Source organism: Saccopteryx bilineata, chromosome 1 (assembly GCF_036850765.1).
Source record: "Saccopteryx bilineata isolate mSacBil1 chromosome 1, mSacBil1_pri_phased_curated, whole genome shotgun sequence".
NCBI classification, from domain to species: domain Eukaryota; kingdom Metazoa; phylum Chordata; class Mammalia; order Chiroptera; family Emballonuridae; genus Saccopteryx; species Saccopteryx bilineata.
Window position 1 is genome coordinate 220,049,472 of NC_089490.1, and position 24,643 is coordinate 220,074,114.

A 24,643-nucleotide genomic window follows, 5' to 3' on the forward strand; every position below is an offset into this window, starting at 1 on the left:
GTCTTTATCTGAAAAGTCGTCAAAAAGTTCATTGGCAACATCAAGCATGAATGTTTTGGCATACTCCCCATCTCTGAATGACTTTGCATTTCTCACAAATGCACCCACATTGCTAAAGCACCAGCAAAGCAAGCCGGATTACAGTCACCTTGTTGGGTCCAAACTCGGAGTTGCTGCTGACTAGCTAGCACTCTGCACAGTAGCTCTTGACATGCTTTCTTCCTGCTGTCCCCCGCTGGATATTATGATGCAAATGTAGTATGGCGTGTGTCGAAATGCTGCGTTCTATTTGACCGTTTCATCAATGCAATTTTATCATTGCATATTAGACACACTGCAGAACCTGCTCTCTCCACAAGGGCGAATTCCTCTGTCCATTCCTGCTGAAAAGTATGATACTCCACTCCTCATCTTTTTTTTCTTTTATTCATCTTCTTCGTCAAAAGGGTTTCTGCAATTAGCTAGCTGACTACTTGATTAAAAGGAGGGAAGTTTACTTCCTGACCTCACAACAACCCATGTATGTTATGCATTATCCAGGAGAAATTTGGTGTTGTCCCAGAAGACAGCTGTGATTGGCTCCAGCCACCCGCAACCATGAACATGAGCGGTAGGAAATGAATGGATTGTAATACATGAGAATGTTTTATATTTTTAACGTTATTATTATTTTTTATTAAATATTTGTCTGTGAGCCAGATGCAGCCATCAAAAGGGCCCATATGGCTCGCAAGCCATAGGTTCCTGACCACCGCTCTAGCCAGAGACCCCACACTCAAGCCGGCAACACTGCACTCAAGCTGGTGAGCTCACACTCAAGCCATTGACCTTTGGGTTTCAAACCTGGGTCCTCCGTATCCCAGACCAATGCTCTATCCACTGCATTACTGCCTGGTCAGGCAAATTTGCCATTTTTTTCCCTCTGTAACTAGCCTTGGGACTACGAAAGTGACAGGTCCCGACATTTGACCTTTTCTGGTTCTACCCTCATTCTCATTGCTTTCCAATTTATTATTTAATAAGTTCTGCCAGATTTTTTTGAATTTGATATTCCTTTAAGAAAACAGTTTAAAAACTACTTCTATCACACGGGATTAATCAGGTCACAAGATTATTGGCTTGTTTTGTGGATCAGGAAATAACCCCATGTTGTCACAAATGGTATCACCATCATTCCTGACCCCAGCCTCACTACCAGCTCCCATCAGTTAACAAATAGCCCAGACCTCCGCAACTCAACTCAGAAAACATAGGAGTTGAAAGTGGGGTTTGGGGACAGGCTGAATGTCCCAGCACGAGAGTCACCCCTTTAAGATAATACCTTCCCTGAAATGTGAAAACCCACTTAAGAAATTACATAATCCTTGCCTGACCTGTGGTGGCACAGTGGATAAAGCCTTGACCTAGAACACTGGGGTTGATAGTTCAAATCCCTGGGCTTGTCTGGTCAAGGCACATATGGAAGTTTATGTTTTCTGCTCCTTTCCCCTTCTCTGTCTCTCTTTCTCTAAAATGAATAAAGTCTTAAAAATATATTTTAAAAAATGTTAAATTCTAAAAAAAAATTGCATATTCCTCTCTGTTGGATCCAGCTGCCAATCACTGGGCTTTAGAATTAATTTCATCTTTCTCTCCCATCCTATAATTTAAATCAAACCCCCCAAGTATACTTTACATAATGTGGAAAAACACTTTATGCCCAGAGACTCATGTAACATGAAACACGGAGAACAGAAAAGAAGGAGGGAAAAAAATAAATGAAAGAAAGAAAGAAGAGGGGGAGGGGATGGAGGAGCTGGGAAATGGCCCTTTGACCTATTCAGGAGGTTGTTACATAGGTGAGAAAAAGCCCCTTCCTTGAGCTTTCATGGACAACCCATTGTTTCATTTTTCTTGTGTTTGTGAATAATGAAACATGCCTTATTTAAAATTTGTTATCATCTGAACCTCTCGTTACCATTACTATCGCTGTTTCTGGACGTTACCCTCTGCTGTCTGTGGTGCTGTCTGAAAACATCCCTGTCATTCCCACAACAGCCCTGGGAGTGTCCGCAGCAGGCTGAGTGCCGTGGCTAGAGGCTGTGTCCAGAGCTGGACTGTGACCAGCACACTCCGAGTGGCAGAGTACAGCAGAAGCCTGCGAGGCCTGAAGATAAACCTTTCTATGTAGAGTCTGCTTCCTGCCAGGACCTTGGAACTGGCTTTGTCTTTAGCCCTTACGTTCTCCAACACCCCCTCAGGCTCTTAGGCAGAATAAATTTATAAACATAAATCTGAGGTCACTGACTTACTTAAAACCCTGTGATGACCTCCTTCATTCTGAGGAATGAGTATGACAACAGAAAACGAACCACACCCTCAAGGGTTGAACTCAGACACTTTGGAGGAGCTGTTTGCAGAGGTAAGAATCCCAAAATAAAGTGAAGCATCCAGGGACCAGCAGCGGGGAAAATCCTTCCAGCCCAGAGCAGAGGGGACAGGAGGGCACATGAGGTGGAGCCCACGGTGCTGGGGATGGAAGAAGGGTCTCTTTGCAGAAGCTGTGTCCCGAGAGGAAGGCAAGCAGAGAAAGCAGCATGGGCACCATCCCTCTCCTGTGCCTCACCAACCTTCAGGCCTCTCACTGACCTAAGCCAAGCAGAGGAGTCCTCCTGCAGGTCAGCCTCCCAGGGCACAGTCTAGCTTGAAGGGCAGAGAATGGTCTGGGATGGGATGGTCAACAGAGTGTAACTATCAAAATGGCTATTGATACAATTACTGTGGAGAAGATCTGCACCTGAACAAAGGCAGAGGCAGCAAGAAGAGAGAGGAAGGAGATGATACCGCAGACCACTGGGGAGTTATACGAACATGCCTTAGTTTTAAAGCGGCCGTGCAGAGGGGGAAAGGGGACAGTCACAGATGAGCTGGAAGATTTTGGTTTTAGTAGTGGGTGGCACTGCTTTGATCAGAAGAAAGAATACACATTTAAATGAGGAATTAGAGAAACAATCAGTTCTCCATGAGCATGTCATATCTGAGGAGCAGCTGGGCAGGAGCTCCCAAGACCGTGGGCATGGGTTTTGCAGTGGGGCCCGGGGGGGGGGGGATAGTGGAAAATAATCTGTGTGTGTAAACAGCAAATGGAGACAAATGGAGAGATATTCACACCAAAGGAAAGGCTCTGAGACCCTGAAATACAGTATTAGAAAAGAAAAGCAGTTGGCCCTGTCCAGTGGCTCAGTGGATGGAGTGTCAGCCCGGCAAATGGACATCCTGGGTTTAATTCCCAGTCAGGGCACACAAGAGAAGTGACCATCTGCTTCTCTCCCCTTTCCTCTCCCCCTTCTCTCCCTCTTCCTCTCCTGCAGACACTGACTCAGTTCAAGCATGGACCTGGATGCCGAGGATAGTTCCATTGCAGCACAACAGATTCAGGTGCTAAAAATAGGTCAACACTTGAGCATTGGCCCAGGATGGGGTTGCTGGGTGGATCCCCATTGGGGAAGATGTGGAAGTCTCCCTCACTATCTCCCCTCTTCTCATCTATTAAAAAAAAGAAGGTCAGGGAGCAACCTGTGGAATATATTTATATAATATTATTAATGTTTAAGGATCTAAGAAAGAAACAGAAGTCACTAGCAGCCTGCAAAAAAGATAGATAAAGGACGTGATTTCATAAAAACTATGGCAGAAGAGAGCATGCCAGGTGTCCCTGTGAAAGACACCAACAGGAGAGGAGGACCAAGGGATTTCCAGTGGATTCAGATACTCCTAGAAAGGGCAGTTTTATTGGGAGACTCGTCATACCCAATGGCAGAGCTGACACGGGAGAGCAAGAGGTGGTAAAGCAGAGGCCCGGGACCTCTGAGATGCCTGCACCCAAGGGTGGGGCCTCTTTCAAAAATAAAGGTGATACAGGCTGTGGGGAGGGGACCAACAAGATAGTGGCTGAAAGCACAGGAAAGCCTGAGATCCCGAAAGCAATGTCACAGGAGGAGGAACAGATGAGGACAGAGGAGTGCGGGGCTCATGAGCGTGCAGGTGACAGCGTGGGGATGGAGGTGTCCCTGCGGTGGCCTCTGTGCAGACACTGATAGCAGGGCAGGTGAAGAGAGGAACAGGAAAGGTCCACAATATCACCTGTTCTGACTTCCCAACCCACAGTCTCAAATTTTGTAAGAGAGAAAGAGGGGAAAGGCTAGGAAAAAACTTAGTTCAGAGCAGGTTGTATAAACTTAAAATTTAGGAGCCAAATCCAGTGTAAAACAAGTCGGGGGACCAACCCTGCTCTCAGTTATTTGTGACTTACATTTTTGAACCACATTGTGTCCTATCCATAATCAGAAATCTTGACACAAGCAACCCCACCTTTATAATTGGGGGCATGGGTAAAGAAATCTGGGTGTGACATCACCTCCAGCAACATGCAATTACAAACTACTCCTATCCTTTTCACTCCCAGATGAAGGTGCAGTCCCAGGCTGAGTCAGCCTCCTGAGCCCCAGGCCAGAAGCCTATTCATTACACTAGTTCACAAGAACATAAACATAACTGGCATGAATGGATCTCAGGGACACTCAGATGCAAGGGAGAAATAACACACTTCTATTGTCTCTGAGTCAACAAAGGTCCAGCTTGAGGCCTCTGCACTGTGAGGCTGGAAGGGAGATCCAACGGTAACAACAACACTCTCAACCCTGAGCCCCTTCCAGGGCCTGGTGTCCCACAGAGGAGGGCCCGTACCACCTGAGCAGGTATCTGTCACTGTACACACCAGCTCTGCGCTATGCTGAGAAACAGGAAAGACTTTTACAGTTAAGAACTGGATGTGTGAGCCCAGTCTCTTGCTACAGCTTCCTCCACAGCCTGGTCATGTCCCCAGGCATTGCCACTGAGTGACACTGGGACCCTTATTCTCAGAGATCCAGCTTTTCAGAGTTGTATTTTAGGGGAGGGTGGCTCTGGCCAATCACTGTTTCTCTTCTGATTGCCCTTACAGACACACAGAAGGGCAACTTCGTCAACAAGCTCAGCCTTTTACAGAAGACAGGAAAAGCTAATGATTGGAAAAACGTACAGAAACCAAAATAGGTAAAAAAAAAAAAAAAAAAAAAAAGTTAAAACATGGCTGTGTACCTGCTTGGGTCAAGGGAAAAGTGGGTGAATAAACAAGTTAATATTGTAACCACTGGGCTGATTTTAATATGAGATGGAGAAAAAAAGCAAAGGTACCATTAGAAATAATTCACAGTGAGAAAGCTGACCGCAGTCATTTCACTGAAACAAGAACTAAATGCCCACAAGAGCACATGGGCTTTGGAGACAACACCGAGAACGTGGTTCTACATCCAGGACGAGATTGCTCAGCATCTGCTGAAGGTTAGCTACTGACCATTGTGCCATGCTGCAGTATTCCAGAATATAATTCCCTCTTGATAAAGCCCTGAAACAAAAATAACGGCACGATTATTTTTTTTAAGCACAAAATATCAAAGCAGCATCACTGCAGAGCTGAGAACATACTGCACACCTTCCTGTAGCAGGAAATTTCCAAAGATGCTTTCTGTTGATATTAAAATAGTAGAATGATGTAAAAAAGGAATATTTCCTAAAAACATAAATTGAACTATAATTAAATTTTTATCGATAAAATCTTTGAGTTTGATGCAATTTTCTTTACTTACAGGTGTTTATTTTATTCCCCATTTTGTTGCGACTCTTCTGTTTAGGTCAGTGGTTCTCAAAGTGTGTGCCTTAGAACAGTGGTCCCCAACCCCCGGGCTGCGGACCGGTACCGGTCTGTGGGCCATTTGGTACCAGTCTGCAGAAAAAGAATAACTAACTTACATTACTTCCATTTTATTTATATTTAAGTCTGAACGATGTTTTATTTTTAAAAAATGACCACATTCCCTCTGTTATATCCGTCTAAGACTCACTCTTAACACTTGTCTCGGTCACGTGATACATTTATTTGTCCCACCCTAAAGGCCGGTCTGTGAAAATATTTTTCTGACATTAAACCGGTCCGTAACCCAAAAAAGGTTGGGGACAACTGCCCTAGAAGATTTCCAGGTGCACCCTATGGTATTTCAGAGAAATATGTGCCTGTTGGGGACCAAAAAACCAAATGGGTTTTGGGAGTTTAGATTTTTGGGGGACAGAGGTGTGGGAAACTGCCCCCCCACCTCACTTGCCTGATTAGGTTGCAAAAGGTTGTTAAGCTGTGGTGCTGGATTGTTTATACTACCCCCCATGTTCCCCCGAAAGACTGGAGGCAAGTTTCTTCTATCCTTTGTTTGGTATAAAGCTAAGATGATATGTATGGTGGGAGTTTTCTGCACTCAACACAAGAGTAAAAAGAGAGGAATTCTTCAATGTGAGGAAATGAGAGTTTGCCATTCAAATACAGCGTGTCCGTAAAGTCATGGTGCACTTTTGACTGGTCACAGGAAAACAACAAAAGATGATAGAAATGTGAAATTATCACCAAATAAAAGGAAAACACTCCCACTTTCTGTAGGATGATGTGGCAGCATGTGCACATGCGCAGATGATGACATAACACCGTGTATACAGCAGAGCAGCCCACGGCCATGCCAGTCGAGATGTGGATGGTACAGAGGAAAGTTCAGTGTGTTCTGTGGCTCGTTAAATTCGAATCCATGACCAAGTGCAATGAGAATATCGGCGTGTTTATAAGGAAGCACCACCACATAGGAATAACATTACTCGGTGGGATAAGCAGTTGAAGGAAACCGGCAGTTTGGTGGAGAAACCCTGTTCTGGTAGGCCATCAGTCAGTGACGAGTCTGTAGAGGCTATATGGGATAGCTACCTAAGGAGCCCTAAAAAATCTGTGCAGGAGCCCACATCGAACTGCACTGAATAGGTATGAAACTAGGAGAGTTTTTCTTTTATTTGGTGCAGATTTCACATTTCTATCATCTTTTGTTGCTTTCCTGTGACCGGTCAAAAGTGCACCATGACTTTATGGACACACTGTACATGCCCATACATTGAAGAAATCACTAGGACACATCAGGCTCATGTTTCTCATAAACACAAGAATGAAAAAAACTTAACACATTCACACTGGGACCTGCTAAATTTACTAAATCTTACTAAGAATGTATCTATATATATAAAAAGATAACTTTTTTGTCATTTTTTAATTTTTTAACCTCACTTTTTTATGAATTCTAAAAAAGTATAACTAAAAAAATGTAACATAAAAATGTTTTTTAATGTCAAAATAAATTTAATTTTGTCGTATTTATTTTGTTTAATTACCATAAAAGCATGCTTGGACTTTATATTTTTTCTTTAATATTTGACTTAATTATTATAACATATTTCTCAGAAATTTGTATATAGTGCACCTACATTATTTGTAGGATTTTAAATGCGCCCTTACTTCAAAAAGTTTGAGAACCACTGGTTTAAGCTGTGAGCTACTTGGAAGACTAATAGTTATTTTTTCTGCAAAGAGATTTTGTTCTTAGGTCTGCTCACTCCCTTCCATAGTCACACATAGAAAACTGAAGTTTCTTTTGCTGTCTGAGGCTTGAATCTTGTTAAAAATTTTGGTCACTTGTGCAGCAGTTACAATAAAGCATTTATATATATGTTCTGCTAGTCAAAGAAAAAAATGTGTGCTTTCTTATCTATTAAAGATTCATCAAATTTAAAATCATCCACAGAAGTTGCACCTGACATAGTGCCCATCAACAGGTATTGTACATTCGGGAACAGGGCAAAGAACACTGCTGCAAGAAAGCATTCTTCTCAAAATGTAAGGATGAGACCTGGAGTCCATTCTCTGATTTAAAATTAATCAATAAATTTACTAATTAAAATTAAAATACATCAGCTAAGCTTGACCAGGTGGTGGCACAGTGGATAGAGTGTCAGACTGGGGACATAGAGGACCCAGGTTGGAGACCCCAAGGTTGCCAGCTTGAGCGCGGGCTTACCAGCTTGAGTGTGGGATCATAGACTTGATCCCATGGTCATGGCTTGTGCCCAAAGGTTGCTGGCTTGAAACCCAGGGTCACTGGCTTGGGCCCAGGGTCGCTGACTTGAGCAAGGGGTCACTCACTCTGCTGTAATCCCCCAGCCAAGGCACATATGAGAAAGCAATCAATGAACAACTAAGAAGCCACAACAAAGAGTTGACGCTTCTCATCTCTCTCTTTTCCTGTCTATCTGTCTGTATCTGTCCTTCTCTCTGACACTCTCTCTGTCTCTGTCAAAAAATAATAATAATTAATACATCAGCTAAAACAGTGACCTTTGATGATAAATTTTTATCCATCAAAAAGAAGGAGCATAGTTATATAGCAAGTTTTAAACTTTTCATATTCTCCCAACAATAAGAGAACAGTGTTATTTTTGCAAATGATTTGGAACCAGTGAAGCCTGGGTTTTGGCTCTGTTCCCGAGACTGTTCTTATGTCCATCCTAGTGGTTCAGTCTCTCCTCTGCACTTCTAGCAATCCCTTGACTTAAAAAATAAAATAAAATCAAACTGTTAGGGACAGATAGCTTTTCTTCCACCTCCATGTTTTAAATTTACTTCAAAAAACCTCCACAGAGTTGGAGGTTCCTAGGTGTCAGCAGCTCACATGTTTCAGGATTTGCAAATAATTTTCATGTAAAGAATCAGAGATGAAAAATTATTAGTTTTAAAGATGAAAACAAAGGCAGTCTTGGAGGAGTTATCCCAATATAACTTATTTCTAAGAGATTTCACATGCGTTAGTGAAAATAGACAGAAGAAGCATTCACGATCATATTTTTTTAAGTTTGAATTTTATAAATCCATCAAGGTGAAGTGCACTTTATGGTGGATTTCTTTTTCGCTCTAATTAAAGCTAACAGCTAAATTAGAGCATGAGCTAAAGAGCTAGAGTAGAGCATGAACTAACACTGATTTCTAGCATGTTTCAGACAAGGTTCTAGCTCTTCAGTGCAACATGGAACATGTAATAAGAAAGGCTCTGGGGGGAGGGGAGGGGCATAAAGAAAACCAGATAGAAGATGATGGAGGACAATCTGACTTTGGGTGATGGGTATGCAACATAATCAAATGTCAAAATGATCTGGAGATGTTTTCTCTGAATCTATGTACACTAATTGATCAATATCACCTTGTTAAAATTAACTGTCTATAAGAGACATTGATAAGAGTGTGGTGGTTACCAGGGGAGGGGGGAGAGGGAGAGGGAAAGTGGAAGGGGGAGGGGCACAAAGAAAACTAGATAGAAGGTGACAGAGGACAATCTGACTTTGGGTGATGGGTATGCAACATAATTGAACGACAAGATAACCTGGAGATGTTATCTTTGAATATATGTATCCTGATTTATTGATGTCACCCCCCAAAAAAATAAAATTATTAAAAAAAATTAACTGTCTAAATAAAATTTTAAAAAGTGATATTTTAAAAAATGATATATTAAAAATAAAAAAAGAAAGGCTGGTAGAACTCAGCATTCAAACTCATGGGACTATCTATAAAAACTTGTGGTATTCTAAATATCAACTCTAAAGTTAAGGAAGCAAAGTATAAAAGAGAATAATAGGACTGAAGTTTTGCATTGATGTTCATGTCAGGACATATTTTTTCCAGTATATAATCCCATTTTCAACAACATGGGAGCTAATTTTACCATTTTATAGTGAAATAGTTAATGTAGGTTAAGAATTGTTTCACTACAGAAAATTCTAATCTCTTCTGTCCAAATGAATAAATACTAAATAGAGTTTCAAAGATTATTTATTAATGCTCACAGTCTTGGAGAATTGTATATTTAAAAGAGAAGTATAGAAAATGTTCTGATGTAACAAAATTCTTGAAAATACATAGTTTACACATACTTAAATAAATCTAATGATTTTATGTTTTATAAATATGAAGTATAGAAGTGCTGGCAGGTTGGCTCAGTAGATAGAGCATCGGCCCAACATGCAGACGTTGCAGGTTCAATTCCTGGTCAGGGCACACATGAGTAGTGACTATCTGCTTCTCTTCCCCTCTCTCTCCCCCTTTATTGTCCCCTCTCCCAGCCAGTGACTGGATTGGTTCAAGCATCAGTCCCAGGCACTGAGGATAGCTTGGTTGTTCCGAATGTCAGCCCAGACAGGGGTTGCTGGGTGGATCCCAGTTGGGGTGCATGTGGGAGTCTGTCTCACTTTCTCCTATCCTCTCATTTAAAAAATAAATAAATATAGATAAATGATTATGATAGTAGGGGTTTACTTGCATATGTCAACACCTTAGCTTATGGGAAACACTTCTGAAAATATTCTTTTCTTTCAGTTATCAAAATCATACTTTTTTTTCTTAAGACTCTTAATCATGCATTTCAGTGGTTTTCTCCATGCCACTGAAATTCAGGCTATCAAAACTGAAATCATGAGATTTTGATCAAACTGAGAAATGGCTACCAATGTATCTGAAATTGTACTTTTTCCAAACACCTTAAAAGTTTCAAACATTAAAGACAATTTTCAGCTGACTTTGTACTTAAGTGTACCTTGTCACCAATGACAAGTTGATTACTTATCAATAAAGTCACAGGTTTTAGACTAAAATCTCTATATAGGGACAACAGTACCACTGCTGTATTCACAATAGAGAGATTCACGGATAGATAGAGTATAAACAGGGCTTCTTACAACCATCTTACAAAGTGATTCTTTGCCAAAGCCTCTCACCATCTATACCACATAGAGAAAATCCAACCATTCAGGGAAAAGCTTTGTTGCTACTACTTTCGGTTTCTTAAAACAAAAGTCAATAAACTCCCAAACAGTAAAACTTATCTATCAAATTTGTCTGGTTTTGGAAATGCAGTTTTATTTTCTTGTCAATCAAACAAATCATTTGAAAAGCACTTCACTTCTGATTGCCAAATGTTAAAACTAATAATGTTAATTTGTGTCCTAACACTGAATACAGAAATAATTTATGTCTAGCAAAATAATTTAGACAATAAAAGAGAGAAAGATGTTATCTGTGTACCTGTTTTACAAAACTTTCTAATATATTTCATGCCAGATAATTATGATAGCTTACAAGGGAGAAAAGATGTTAATAACATGGAAAATATCTAAGAGCACAGTTAAAGTGGTTAAACAGAACAGTAAATGATGGACTAGCTTATCATAGAAGTTGAACATCAGAATTTAATTAGTTCTGAAGATTTATTTACAACTTAATGGCAAATACTCTTGAGTAAGGGTTATAAATGATAAGGATTATTTTTGAACAAGTTTTTTCTTTTTTTATTAAGTGAGAGGTGGGGAGGTTGAGAGACTCCCACATGCATCCTGACTGGGATCCACACAGCAAGCCCCCTATAGGGCGATGCTCTGGCAATCTGGGGCCACTGCTCTGTTGATCAACAACTAAGCTATTTCAGCACCTGAGTAGAGGCCATGAAGCCATCCTCAGCATTTAGGGCTAACTTGCTCAAACCATTCGAGACATGCCTGCAGGAAGGGAAGGGGGGGAGTGGGAAGGGGAGGGGTGAAGAAGCAGATGGAAGCTTCTCCTGTGTACCCTGGCCAGCAACTGAACCTGGGACTTCCACATGCTGGGCAGACTCTCTACTGATGAGCCAACCCGTCAGGGCTGAACGAGCTTCTAATCAACTCTGATATGAACAAAAGTAGAAATGAGTGAATGTTTTGCTTAACCTGGTGGTTCATGAGCTAATATAATTTCTTCTAGATGATAGAAACTTAATATTGAATTATACCAACCTATTAAACATATTACAAAATTGATCTCAACCAAATGAAATAAAAAATATATATTTTTAAGAATGGTCTAAAGTTAGAAATAAATCAAGTATATCCAATTGTTACTTTGGTCTGACACCCAAATAGATTTTGGAACCAAAGGGCACTCAGGAATTAAAAATGAAGACAAAAAAAAAATTTAACCTGACAATTTCTGATAAAAAACAGTAGCTGGGCTACTTAGAAATGAAGAACAAAATTTTAGTTTTAAGTTTAATCATGATAGATCAGTTTATACTTAAATAAATATTAAGGAACATACTTCTAGATTAGCATATTTTTGAGGAAAAAGAGCCTCAAACTCTTCACAGCAATGAAGCTTTCTGAGAGTAAAATTCATTTTCAAATACAGCTCAGCTGATACAATGTCTGGGACACTGAGAAATGAATTGATGTCATGTATCAGGGACCCTGTCTATTTTTAATGATGTGGTGAGAAGACCTCATTCAAATGAGTCAGCTCTACATACAGAAAGCAAACCACCCCACAAGAGAGAAAATAAAAAACTGGGTTCGGTCAACTCAAGAGGTCTGAAACTGCGAGCTGGGCTTCCAAGTGACCACCCAGGTACGGCCTTGTGATCAAAGCCTTTGAACTTGGAAATCCTGGTCTCGAGCCCAGACAACCATCTCCCATCTCCTTTATAAAGTTTTCTCAAGGAAGTGGAAACAGCATCTTTCATCTATAAAAACAGACAAAATACTGTCATTTTTCAGGACAAATCTCTAGCAGTTTGATTCAGATAAACTTCAAATTGTGTTACCTTACTGGATTCTCACACACAGGGTCCAATACCATGCTTGTTAGAGACTCAGTTATTCTGAACTTTTAGCAGACACCCATAATTTACTAAAGTGGTTATAAAAACTCCAGTGCAGTATGTTACTTCAGAACAGTTTTCTTGTTTCCTTTTTTTTTCAATAAAGACTGCATGCATGGCAAATTTTGCCATAGTCTTTACTTTAAAACGAAAAGAAACAACACTTTCTAAGTCACAGATATAAGTCCTTGTTTTAGCTTGTTAAGACGTGTGACCCTATTCTGTCCCCTTAGCTGTGAACTGAATACCAGACACGAAACAAGAGGATGATTGAGCAAAAGGCAAGACAATAAAGTACGTGAACCCTGGTCCTGCTTCTAGATGTCAGAAAGGCAGAGGCAAAGTGGGAGGAGTTAGAAACCCCGAGTTTTCCATCTGGTGGATGTCAGAGCTAGGAATGGCTATGTGCGTTAGGAGAGGTGCTGTCACAGGGAAGGAAGGTCAGTTCCATCCTAGAGAATCAAGAAGTGTTTGGAAAGATTGAATAATTGAGAGCTGTTACAAACTAGACCGAGAGAGAAGCTCAGCAGCTGGCTGAGACTGAAGATCAAGATGGTGGCCAGGCCAGCCTGGGATGCATGGTTGGTTATCTCCTTCATACGATATTTTTGGGTTTTCCATAATTGTAAATGTGACACACAGATCAAGCCGGTTATTTTTCAGATGTGTTCTGCCTGGTGCCCAGCATAAGGGGCATCAGTAATTCTTACTGTAATGTGAAGACTGTTTCCATAAATGCCAATTGTGAGCATGAGGTTGACTTTGGGTTTTAGCAGCTATATCCTACACTGGGCTTATATTTAAATTTGTACTAAAATCCTCAGACTTTTTCTTTTTGGTAAGTAAGTGCTTTTCTTCTTTTAAATCTGTATAACACTTTTAATTTAAATTTAAGATGCAATGTTTATTCCTGCTATATTTAATCTTTTTGGTTTGGGCCCAGCAATTTAGCCTGCCAAAAATTCATATTGCTAAATAAGGAGTAGCAATCAGTGTTTTCTGTCTTCTCTGAAAAAAATGAACAAACTTCAAGTTAAAAATGCACCTGAGGAATTTGGTAAGACTTTCCTGAGGAGGGTATGGTGGTTAGAGAAGCTAGAATCAATTCAGGGAAAAATTCTGGTTGGTACAGTTTTTTAATTATCAAGACTTTTTCACATGATAAAGTTTCATCTTATTAAAAATTGGTTAAAACATAGTGCTTTGATTAAAATTTCATCCCTTATTCAAGTAGACCTGGCCACTCTTTGGGTCCCAAATGTGTGTTGTTTTATGCATAGGTCATAGTATTAGTAATATATATATTACTAATTGAGAGTGTGTGTATATATATATATATATATATATATATATATATATATATATATGCCCTTCTTTGCTTCTTTGTCCTCTTTTCATGCCAGAATATAAAGTTCTTGGGGATAGGAATCACATCATATTGGTCCTTATGTCCTTGGATACAGAATGAGCATCTAACATCTTTTTAATGACTGAATGAATGAACTGGGAGTAAAGCAAGAGGGACAGCTAACATTCAGAATCCACCACCTTCCAGAGAGAGGCAGAGCTCCACAAGGCCAAGCCATGCCCTGGCCTCCTGGGAGATGACAGACCATACCATCTATGAAGGTGACCTTGAGCCTCATGGACCCAGCACAACCATGATTTTAGGTCCAAGACTATTCACACACAAACATTATAATAAGCTTCATAGAGAAATCTAAAATAATAGAAGATTTTTTAAATTAGTGATGCTAAAAATGTGGGTTTTTATATAAAAATAAAAGTGATCCTATTATTTTGAATTTACCACTCAAGAATTTTAGAACATCTGTAAATAAATGCCCTTATTTATAAAGTCCTGCATCTAATGAGGTTTATATAGTACTTCAGTCAGATGCAAAGTCAGAAATACATAGTTTTATGTAATTTTCATGAATTAATATAGGACTTTCTCCATCTTCAGCAGAGATGTCTACATATGCAGGAGGCTTATGTTCACTCAGTTTAGTGATTATCAGATAGTAAATTTGGTTCTTCACTGTAATCAGTACTTTGACTATTCATAAGTTAATGCATTTTTAGCTCTCACTTATAATAGTGCTTCTGAAACTCCCCAAGGTATAGTCTTTCCTTTCCTGTAACACCTGAAGCTCCCAGATGGCTTTAGGAGCTGACCTTCTTTCCTACCAAGTGGTCTGGGCATGTGTGAAATATCACACACGCGTGGATAGAATTACCTCACTGCTCTTCATGTCTAAAGCCTGTGCAGTTCTCTGTTAAATGCTGTTATGTGCTCCATTTCCCCAGTCTGTGTACTTAATCCTATTGGCATTCTGGTTCCTCTGTCACAGAGAACACTGGAACACAAAGCAGTTAAAAATATGTGTTTCCAAGTGTCTTTGTAAATTTTTTAAAAAAGTTATTAATTTTAGAGAAAGAGAGAGAGAGAGAGAAAGAGAGAGAGAGAGAGAGAGATGGATTGTTGTTTCCACTGTTTATGCATTCATTGCTTGGTTCTCACATGTGCCCTGACCAGGGATCAAACTCGCAACCTTGATGTACTGGGGTGCTGCTCTAACCAACTGAGCCACTAAGCCAGGTCAAAGTACCTTAATCCCCTTTCTTTTACTTTTCTTTGCATTTTTGAACTGATCTTTTGTTCACTGGAGTAAGATGGCTATGTTCTCAATCAGAGCAAGATACAACAAAAATGTAAAAGGAAAAGGACAATGACATTTCCAGTAATTTGGCCAACAATTATTTGTTAAGCTTCTTCCACATGTCGTGCTCTGCTATGGACTAGAAGTCTGTGAATTCTAGTCAAGCACTCTGTTAACACTAATGAACATACTTCCATATGGCAGAAGGCACTTCCAGATACATGACTTCATCTCCAACAGACCAACGTCAGCTGGGTGGGGTGAAGGCTGGTCAGAGCTCCAGGTTTACATACGTTGTCCCTGGCTCATCTGCTCCTGGGGCTGCAGGGTAGTGTTCTAACACATGATGCATGAACCAATCTGCATACATGCTGAAATCAAGTTTGTTTAAAATTGGAAAGTGGCATAATATATTCAAAAGTTCTTCTGCAGTATTCACACAGAATTAAAACTACGCTCCCTGGTTTGAATTAAGAAAGCAGAAATGTGTAGCTCATCCATAGTTCTAGTAGAATATTCAAAACCCAAATTTCAGCCCTGGCTGGTTGGCTCAGTGGTAGAGCATCAGTTGGCGTGTGGAAGTCCTAGGTTTGATTCCTGGTCAGGGATACACAAGAGAAGTGACCATCTGCTCTCCTCCCCTCCCTCTTCTCTCTTTCTCTTCCCCTCCTGCAGCCATGGATCAAAAGGCTCCAGTGGGATAGCCACAGGTGCTGAGGATGGCACCATGCTCTCAACTCAGGAGGTAAAATAGCTTGGTTGTCAAGCAATGGAGCAGCGGCCCCCGATGGGCAGAACATTGCCTTGTGGGGGGCCTTCTGGGTAGATCCTTGTTGGGGTGCATGCAGGAGCCTGTCTCTGCCTCCCTGCCTCTCAATGATACCAATACTACTACTAATAATAATAAAACAAATTCCAGAAACCTTTGTATTTAAATTAAAATGAAAATCAGAATGCCTAAGTTTGTTTATAGGTCTAATAACATATAATTAGCATGTGTCAAGAATACTATACTGGTTAAATCAGATCTATAAAATTTAAGTAAATATTGAGTTTTGGCTGCTTTGTACATGAAGAAGTTTCTTTATGCATGAATCTGAGGCAAGGCTACTCTTTGCCAGAACATGCTTCTTTCTGTAGCTGTGGCTGTAATTCCTGAATTAAACCCTGGAAAAATGCCTTTTGCTCTTTAGGGGTTAGAGACATGGCGAAAAGAGGGATAGAAGGACAGAGACAGGAGGTTAAATAGAAAAATAGACTAGTAAGTGGCTGGAGGTGATTCACTATCCTGAACTCCCCCATAAACTGAAAGGTGACCCTCTGTTTTCCCAAGTCCCTCCCAGGCCTGCTAATGAACAAAGGATCCGACAAGAAGTCCTTTGTGGAGTGTGTTTGGGGGAAGGGATGGAGGGGAGGGGAAGAGTCTCCCATCTTTCCCATCCAAAGAAAAGGATGGGAAATAAGCCAGTAAGAGCCTGGCCACGGTGGGGCACTGGCATGTGCAGGAGGGAGACTAGGCTCTGCCCTCTCTCTAGTGGGAACAGGCGGAGTGTCACTGTGGCCCTGGGGTGGATGTCACAGATCTCCAGGATGGGACAGAACCTCAGCATCTGCTCCGTGAGAGCCTGTGGTGGGGGTGCCCAGGGCTGTCAGCCCATGCAGACTCTGGCTGGCCTGTGACAGAACACGGGAAGTAAAGCTGAGGTCACCGTGGCTCAGTGAAGGGGATGTGCACCCCACCTGCAGTACAGTATAAAGGGAGCTACCACAACGAGTTGGTATGAGCCCAGATTGTCTATTAGCCATTGTTTCCAAATCCAGCTTTTACCCGAAAGATAGCTGCATTGGGAGATCCTAAGTGACCTTCATTTTCATGTGTCCTGGACAGCATCTAGAAAGAAGAAGGGCAACACACTGGTCCCAGACTCCCAGGACACAGCTGGAGGTGACTGCAGCTCAGGGAGTGCCACGTCAACTACACGGAAACCATGGCGACCGCCTGACATGGTTAAGGAGCCCAATTTACAGGTAGCATGCAGCTACCTGCTTTAGAACATCCCAAACATACAATGAGAAGAATACTCGACTAATTTACAAATAAATAAATGGTGAATTTAAGAACAAGCTTTTTGAGATATTGAAGAACGGGAAGAGGACTGGAGCCTGGGCTTTAGTTTTGGTTCTAAGAGGATCTGAAATTTTATTTCTGTGTTTTGATTCATGAGTATCTAGAGCCCCGACATTTGCTTTGAGAAACGTCCTCACTGCAGAAAACAGGCCACGGTTCAAGTTCAGCTTGCCAGTTTGTACCAAAAGACCATCATGGCCACCAGGAACATGGTTATACATTCGTAGGCTTTGGTGTAATTCCATAGCAGAGCCCACAAAAAGACAGCAACAAAAAAACCTACATACCTTTCTATCAGTTCTGACTTGGCTTGGCTTCAGATACTGTTTTGTAAAGAACCTAAGCATCTTTAACATGTTGATTCACAGATGTCAGAGGTCCCTGAGCTGTCTGTTCCGTGAAGCAGAGCAGGGTGAACAGAAACTATTTTAGAGACCAGTGTAGTGGGAGGGGGGGCAGGGGGAGGCGGAGGAGACAGACTGCTGATCTGTCAAGTCAGGATTTGTCTCAAGTGTACTCCCAACAAGATTATTAAACAAGGCTGAAATACTGTCAACTTTAAATGGGAATGAAAAATTAAACCAACATTGCAGAGGAAAAGCTCTTTTTAAAGACAGAAGCAAAGTGCCTAGTAAGTGACAAGTGCAAGTTAATGTGCAGCTCTCTCCATCTCTCCCTGCATGCTGTGCAGAATTGATATAAGATGGTTACTGTCGTATACAAACAAAGGCAACCCAGATATAGCCAATTAGAATTCGTATCTTTTCTCTTCTTTTGAGCACAAGGACTTACTGAACTACAAGCCTGCACTGGATTTCATAATGTTTGGCCTAAACAAGAAAGCAGTGAGATGCCTGCCAAGCACCCAGAGCCACCTTCAGCTGTGATCCGGGGACACAAGCAATCCCCAAGACACCATTTGGCTTTGCTGGTCAGCACTGCTATTTAAGGAAAGGCTGAGGGGCGCTACCTAGGAAAAAATGATCAAAGGTGATGCCTTGCTCCTTCACAACTCTGAACTACTAAAGGTTACAAAGGGCTCTGTTCCATCATTCTTTCTTCCTATAATAATCCTAGCCAGTTCCTGTAATAAGGTCAGTCATAACTGCTCAAAATCTTTGCCTAGTGACTGCAGCCTTAAGTATATCTCCATCCTCAGCAAACTGAAACACTTTCCTCCTGACCAGCTGATTAATTCTCTTAAAGTTCCTGATTACCTATTTTTTTCTCCAGATAACTCATTCATTCAATAATTAACAATCAAAAGAGAGAAAGAACAGCACATTTTATTTAAATGGAATTTCCAAATTGTTATCCTTTTAGCATCAAAATCCCTAGACTATATTTGCATGTGAATGTGTCTGAAAGTATATATAGATTTCCATATATTTACTATATCTCTAAATGATCATTTATGTAATTTTTCAAGTTTTATTTTGTTGGTTTCATGAAGAACTATTGTCTCTCATGGCCTATTTGAATCACTCCAACCAGAACCTCGTGCAAAAGTTCCCAAATTTAATTTGACTCTAGAAATAAAATATTGATATCTCAGTAAATACGAATTTGAGGTCTAAATAAGCTTCAAGAGTACCAAGAACTAGCCGTGGCTGGGTAGCTAAGTTGGTTAGAGTGTCATCTGACATGCCAAGGTTGTGGGTCAGGGCTCATACAAGAATCAACCAATGAGTGCATGAATGAGTGAAGGAATTAGTCAATGTTTCCTTCTCTCTCCCCTTTCCTCTCTCTCTAAAAATAAAACTCAAAAAGAATATTTAAAGAGTATCAGGGACTACAATTTATATGGTGCTGGGTAACACGACAGCCATACAAACAACAGTTTCTCTTCAAACTGGCAACAGGAACACGCCCTAACTGAGGAGAAAAGATGTCCCTGTACCTGCCACATGTGGAAGCCTGAATCTGGATGCTAATGAGATGTCCTCTAATCCCAAACCTCCCCGACTTGGTTCTCATCACAAGGTTATAGGCACTCTCATTGGCTTCCAAAGAATTCATTGCTATGTCATAGCAATTTTTAGTCTATTTCATGCTTACTCCTACCATATCTCCCCTCTTTTTTTAAACATGCCACTAAATATTTGAATTCAGTTTAACAAAACTATAAAATGTGTATGAAAAAAAATCTCAAGAGTCCTAAAGTCTGAAATAAACACTAATTATCTGTATCTATTTTCTATCTCAGCTGCTCAGAATATTTATTTCAATCAAACCTGTAAAAAAAATTGGCTTCCTTTGACATTCTGGAGCTGAGCTTGGTCTGGGAGGACAGGGAGCTATGGGGCCAGGAAACCCCAGTTGGCAAAAGAAGAGGGAGGTCTTGTCCATTACTCAAGGCTTAATCCAGTGGGGTCACAAGGTCTGAGTCTGTGCTGTGTTCGCTGGTCAACAGACTAGGACAGAACCCATAATTTAGAGCATTTTTTTCCCAAATAGTCGCAAGATATTTGCAAAACTTCCCCAGCTAGAGTAAATAAAAATGAATGATTAGTAACTATTCTGACAATAAAAATGTGCTGGGTGATAAAAAAAATAAAACAAAGTCCTCTTATGGTGATTATGCTGATGACTTTATGCTGTCAGGAAGCCAGACAAAGGGAACCACAGACCTCTCACATTTGTGCTCAGAAAAGGGGGTGTGGGGAGAGGAAAGGAAGAAAGCAACAAGGCAAAGTTAGTAAAATCACTTTCAAAGTATTCTTAGCTACCTGACTAATCAGTAAAAATAGATTCAGATCCAGTCCCCCTATACTGAATTGACCTAGATTCCTTATATATGTGTGCAGTATCTTCCCAACCACATTGTTCAAAAGTTCAAACATACAGACTATGTCTTATAGCTTTTATATTAAGCACAGTTCCAGACCTAGCAGAGGAATTTACTAAATATTTGTTGAACAAACACATTATTTTTGTGCTTAGCATTTAGTAAGGATTTAATAAGTATATTTTTTTGAGACCTAATATATTTGACTAGTTCCATGTTTTATATACTGAGTGAAACAATTATAATTGAGTTACAAACAAATACATATGCGTATTTAATACACAAGTAGTATTAGCCTACTGGCTTCACACATGTGCCTGCCTTTACAGAATTTCACTTTCCCAAGGAAAACAGATATTAAACTATCAATGAAAGTATGGTGAATGGCAGGGTGGTAGTCATGTGGTCTGTGTGAGCAGAACCTCGCTGAGCAGAAGCAGGGGAGATGGTAGCCAGAGCTGTCTGTCGCCAGCTCATGTGAAGATGGGTTTGAGTGGGCACTCACCCCAGAGCTGAGACAGCTGACTGGCTGGAGGTGGAATGAAGGAGGAATGTCCTCATCTAAAAGGAAACCCACTGGACTTGATGCCAACATCAAGATTTCTGAGTGAACTCACAACTTGATCCCACCAGAAAAATCCTATATGACTTTGGAAAGTTCACATAAGTCATTGTGTAAAGACTGATTCTAGAAGGGAGTGACTTAGTTAGTGGACAGTGATAATGCTGTTTCAGTCACACGGTTGACAGACAGTGGTGTCTGGGGCTGGGATGGGGCTGGAGAGGTGCAATGTGTAAGATCCCCACATCACATGAGAGGAAACGTGCAATGAAACAGAGGCTTATGATTCGAAGCTCAGGAGACTTCCTAACCAGTGACACCACTCAAGAGTCAGAAGCTTGTAGCTAGTAACTAAAACCATGCTATGCATGAGCTCTCAGGGACATGTGAAGGGCAGATTGACCACCTGAAGTGAACAATTTTTATACAGGTAGAAAACTGAGTTAGTGATAAAAATAATACTCAAAAGGTAGCTACCATTGACATACTTATTTTACACAAACATGATTCATTTTTTTTTCAGTGAGATGATAATATATCTTAAAAATAAATCCTGTTAGAAGACAAAGCAAGCCTGGTAATTCACTAAGCCTACAGTACAGTCTAAGTTGTCTTTAGCGTGATGTTCTCAGGTTAACAAGAGCACACAGGAAGACACTCTTAATGGTTGACAGGTTGGCATAATTTGTATTACCCAAGAATACCCCAAGTTTCCTACTTAAACTATGGTTTTACTCAGCATGCAATTTAGCTTTACTGTGCTCTCTTACAAGTAATCCAAAGTTTTAGTTATTTCAACAACATATATTTGTAAAGTGGTTACATTAAAAATCCTACAAATAGCGATATTTATATATATTGTCATAACATTTTGGTAGAGATGAAAATATCAAACTATCTATAGAATTAATTTTTCTCTGTGCTGTATAAAAATGTTCTCCTCTTTTCAAAATAACAAAGTGGTTTGACACGCAGACTTTGGAGCTGGGCAGCCCAGGTTTAAGCCTTGGCTCTTCTACTTACTTGCTAAATGACAACTTTATCTTCTAAGCCTCAGTTTCATCATCTATAAAATGGGACCTTGCCTCCCTTATAGGATTACTGTGAGCATTATTATGATAAAGTAATTAAGATTATGCTGGTCACTGGCCCTGGCCGGTTGGCTCAGTGGTAGAGCGTTGGCCTGGCATGTGGGAGTCCCCGGTTTGATTCCCGGCCAGGGCACACAGGAGAAGAGCCCATCTGTTTCTCCACCCTTCCCCCTCTCCTTCCTCTCTGTCTCTCTCTTCCCCTCCAGCAGCCAAGGCTCCATTGGAGCAAAGTTTGCCTAGGTGCTGAGGATGGCTCTGGGGCCTCTGCCTCAGGCACTAGAATGGCTCTGATTGTGGCAGAGTGACACCCCAGATGGGCAGAGCATCACCCCCTGGTGGGCATGCTGGGTGGATCCCAGTTGGGCGCATGTGGGAGTCTGTTTGACTGCCTCCTCGTTTCCAACCTCAGAAAAATACAAAAAAAAAAAAAAAAAGATTATGCTGGTCACCAGTAAATCACTCAATACACAAGTAACCTGGACTTTAATCACATCAGTGCCCATAGGGACTGGCACAGGAGTTCAGTTTTGAAGGCTGTCAGTCAGTCAATGTTGGCCCAATGGAAACTCTGTATGCATGCACCATACACACACATATAAGTCCCAGTGGTAACCTCCTTAAAAAGAGTGTTGGAATCAGGCCTGGACTTGAATTTTGGTTTGCACTTTACAATTACATGATCATAAATAAGTTCTTACCTCTAAGCTTTGATTTTTTTATCCTAAAGGATGACAAAACCTACTTCATAAGGATGTTTCCAAATTTGAAAAAAATAATCTTTGATGATTATAAGTCCTCAGCATGTTCCTCCCCCTCCTTCCTGTTACTGATATTCCCATTGAGTAACAAAGCCATACCTACGAGGGTACAGGGTCTGTGGTGCTCCCACCAATCATCCTTCATGAAAATGTACAGTAACAGCTGGTCATCTTGAGACAGTTAAAAGAAAGAAGTGACAAAAGCCAACTTTGGAGTGTCCAGAGCTCACTACCCAGTGCTCTGAGTGTTTCCCAGACAGCATGCACTCGGCAGCCGGATGCCCTGGAGATGAGAAGCCCTGTGTTTCCAAAAGACAGGTATGTGCCACATAGGAAAACCAACTGAAGGGACATTTTTGGGGAAAATCTCTACATGTGAAAAGATTTCTTAGTACCTCACATATGATGAGCATGTACATACATATACATATAATTTGGCAAAGTAGTACATCTGAAATCACATACAAATAGCAGTGGGAACCTGTGCTGGTGGATAGTCTGAAACTAATCTGGAAGTCAGAGCAGAAACATTCAATTGTCCTATCAGTTTTATTGAGTGCTCATAATCACAATCACCTCATAGTTCTTTCTTTTGTTGCATGAGAATTACAGTGACTTTCCAACAAGGCATAAACAGTTGCTAAACTCATTCCCAAAATAGAAAATTATATAAATGCTTGAAAAGTGTGAACATCATGTCAAAATTTTAGTTTCCTTCCTTGTTAGATAATAGCATAGTAACAGTTTGATTAAAGTAGAAGGAACTATGAAAACTGATAATACTACTCAGTTGAATATGTTTAGTAAGTTTCTTTTCAACTTATGATGTGTGTGTTTCCTGTAGAGCAGTCAGCTTCCAAAAGACTAGGAAAAATATGGGAGGGGTAATTTCATCTGTATACTCATAAATTCTCTAAGTGTCAGAGGAAGGGGTAGGAAACTAACAAATTCAGTGTGGAAGTATCAGGTCCTCTTCACTGAATTCTGAAGACAGCTCAGTGAAAAGACATTCCTGGCACAGTGGTTAAGAACATGGGGAGCCAGACTAGCTGAGTTCAAATGTTGTGTCTGATGTTTGAGCTGTAGGACCCTGGGCAAATTTCTTAGCGCCCCTGTGCCTGTTTCCCCCTCCTACAATGGTGATAATCGTGCCTACCTCATAGAGATTTTGTGGTTAATTGATAAGTTAATATATAAACCACTCACAGCAATGCTTGCCACACAGTGAGTATGAAGTATTAATTGTTATTAAGGACTGCTGACAATATTTTAAAAAATCTAATATTCAAAATAAATTGAAGTGCACAATTGTTAAAGGCAAGAAAAATTGAGAAGTAAGAAAGCTCATACTCACTGCTTTCAGGCCATGGAGTTATGTTGTTGGATAAAAAGGTGAAGAGAAAGTGAAACTCCAACTGTTAATATAGTTGGTGTTTGAACAATATGGGGGATAAAGGCACTTAATCCAGTCAAAAATCTGCATATGACTTTCAACTCCCCCAAAACTTTACTACTACTAGTTTATTGTTGACCAGAGCTTTATCAATAACATAAACAGTAGATTAACCCATATTTTATGTTTTATGTATTATATACTGTGTTCTTATGATCACATAACCTAGAGAAAAATGTTACTGAACAAATCATAAGGAAAAAAATAGACTTATTGTATTTATTGAAAATAATCTGTGTTTAAACCTATATTGTTCAATGGTCAACTATATATTTTTGTCTTCTTTGTCAAGAAAAATGAGCTTCTAAGTGAATGTAAAAATTGCTAAGGTGGGCCCTGGCCAGTTGGCTTAGCAGTAGAATATTGTCCATGTGTGTGAAAGTCCCGGGTTCAATTTCCAGTCAGGGCACACAAGACAAGCGACCATCTGCTTCTCCACCCCTCCCCCTTCTTTCTCTCTCTCTCTCTCTCTCTCTCTCTCTCTCTCTCTCTCTCTCTTCCCCTCTTGCAGCCATGGCTCAAGTGGTTCGAGCAAGTTGGCCCTGGGCACTGAGGAAGGCTCCATAGCCTGGCCTCATGTGCTAAA

General features: G+C 40.6%; 1 protein-coding gene across 10 annotated transcripts in view; it reads right to left on the minus strand.

Annotated features, from left to right (window-relative positions):
- Positions 1-24,643, minus strand: part of CHRM3 (cholinergic receptor muscarinic 3) — a 621,150-nt gene that overhangs the window by 408,571 nt on the left and 187,936 nt on the right. For 2 of the 10 annotated variants that reach the window (XM_066236328.1, XM_066236311.1), the window contains exon 3: positions 5,375-5,425. The exons of the other annotated variants lie outside the window; for them this stretch is intronic. The gene's annotated coding sequence lies outside the window, so the exon portion shown is untranslated. The remainder of the gene's footprint in view (positions 1-5,374; positions 5,426-24,643) is intronic. 10 annotated transcript variants of the gene reach the window in all.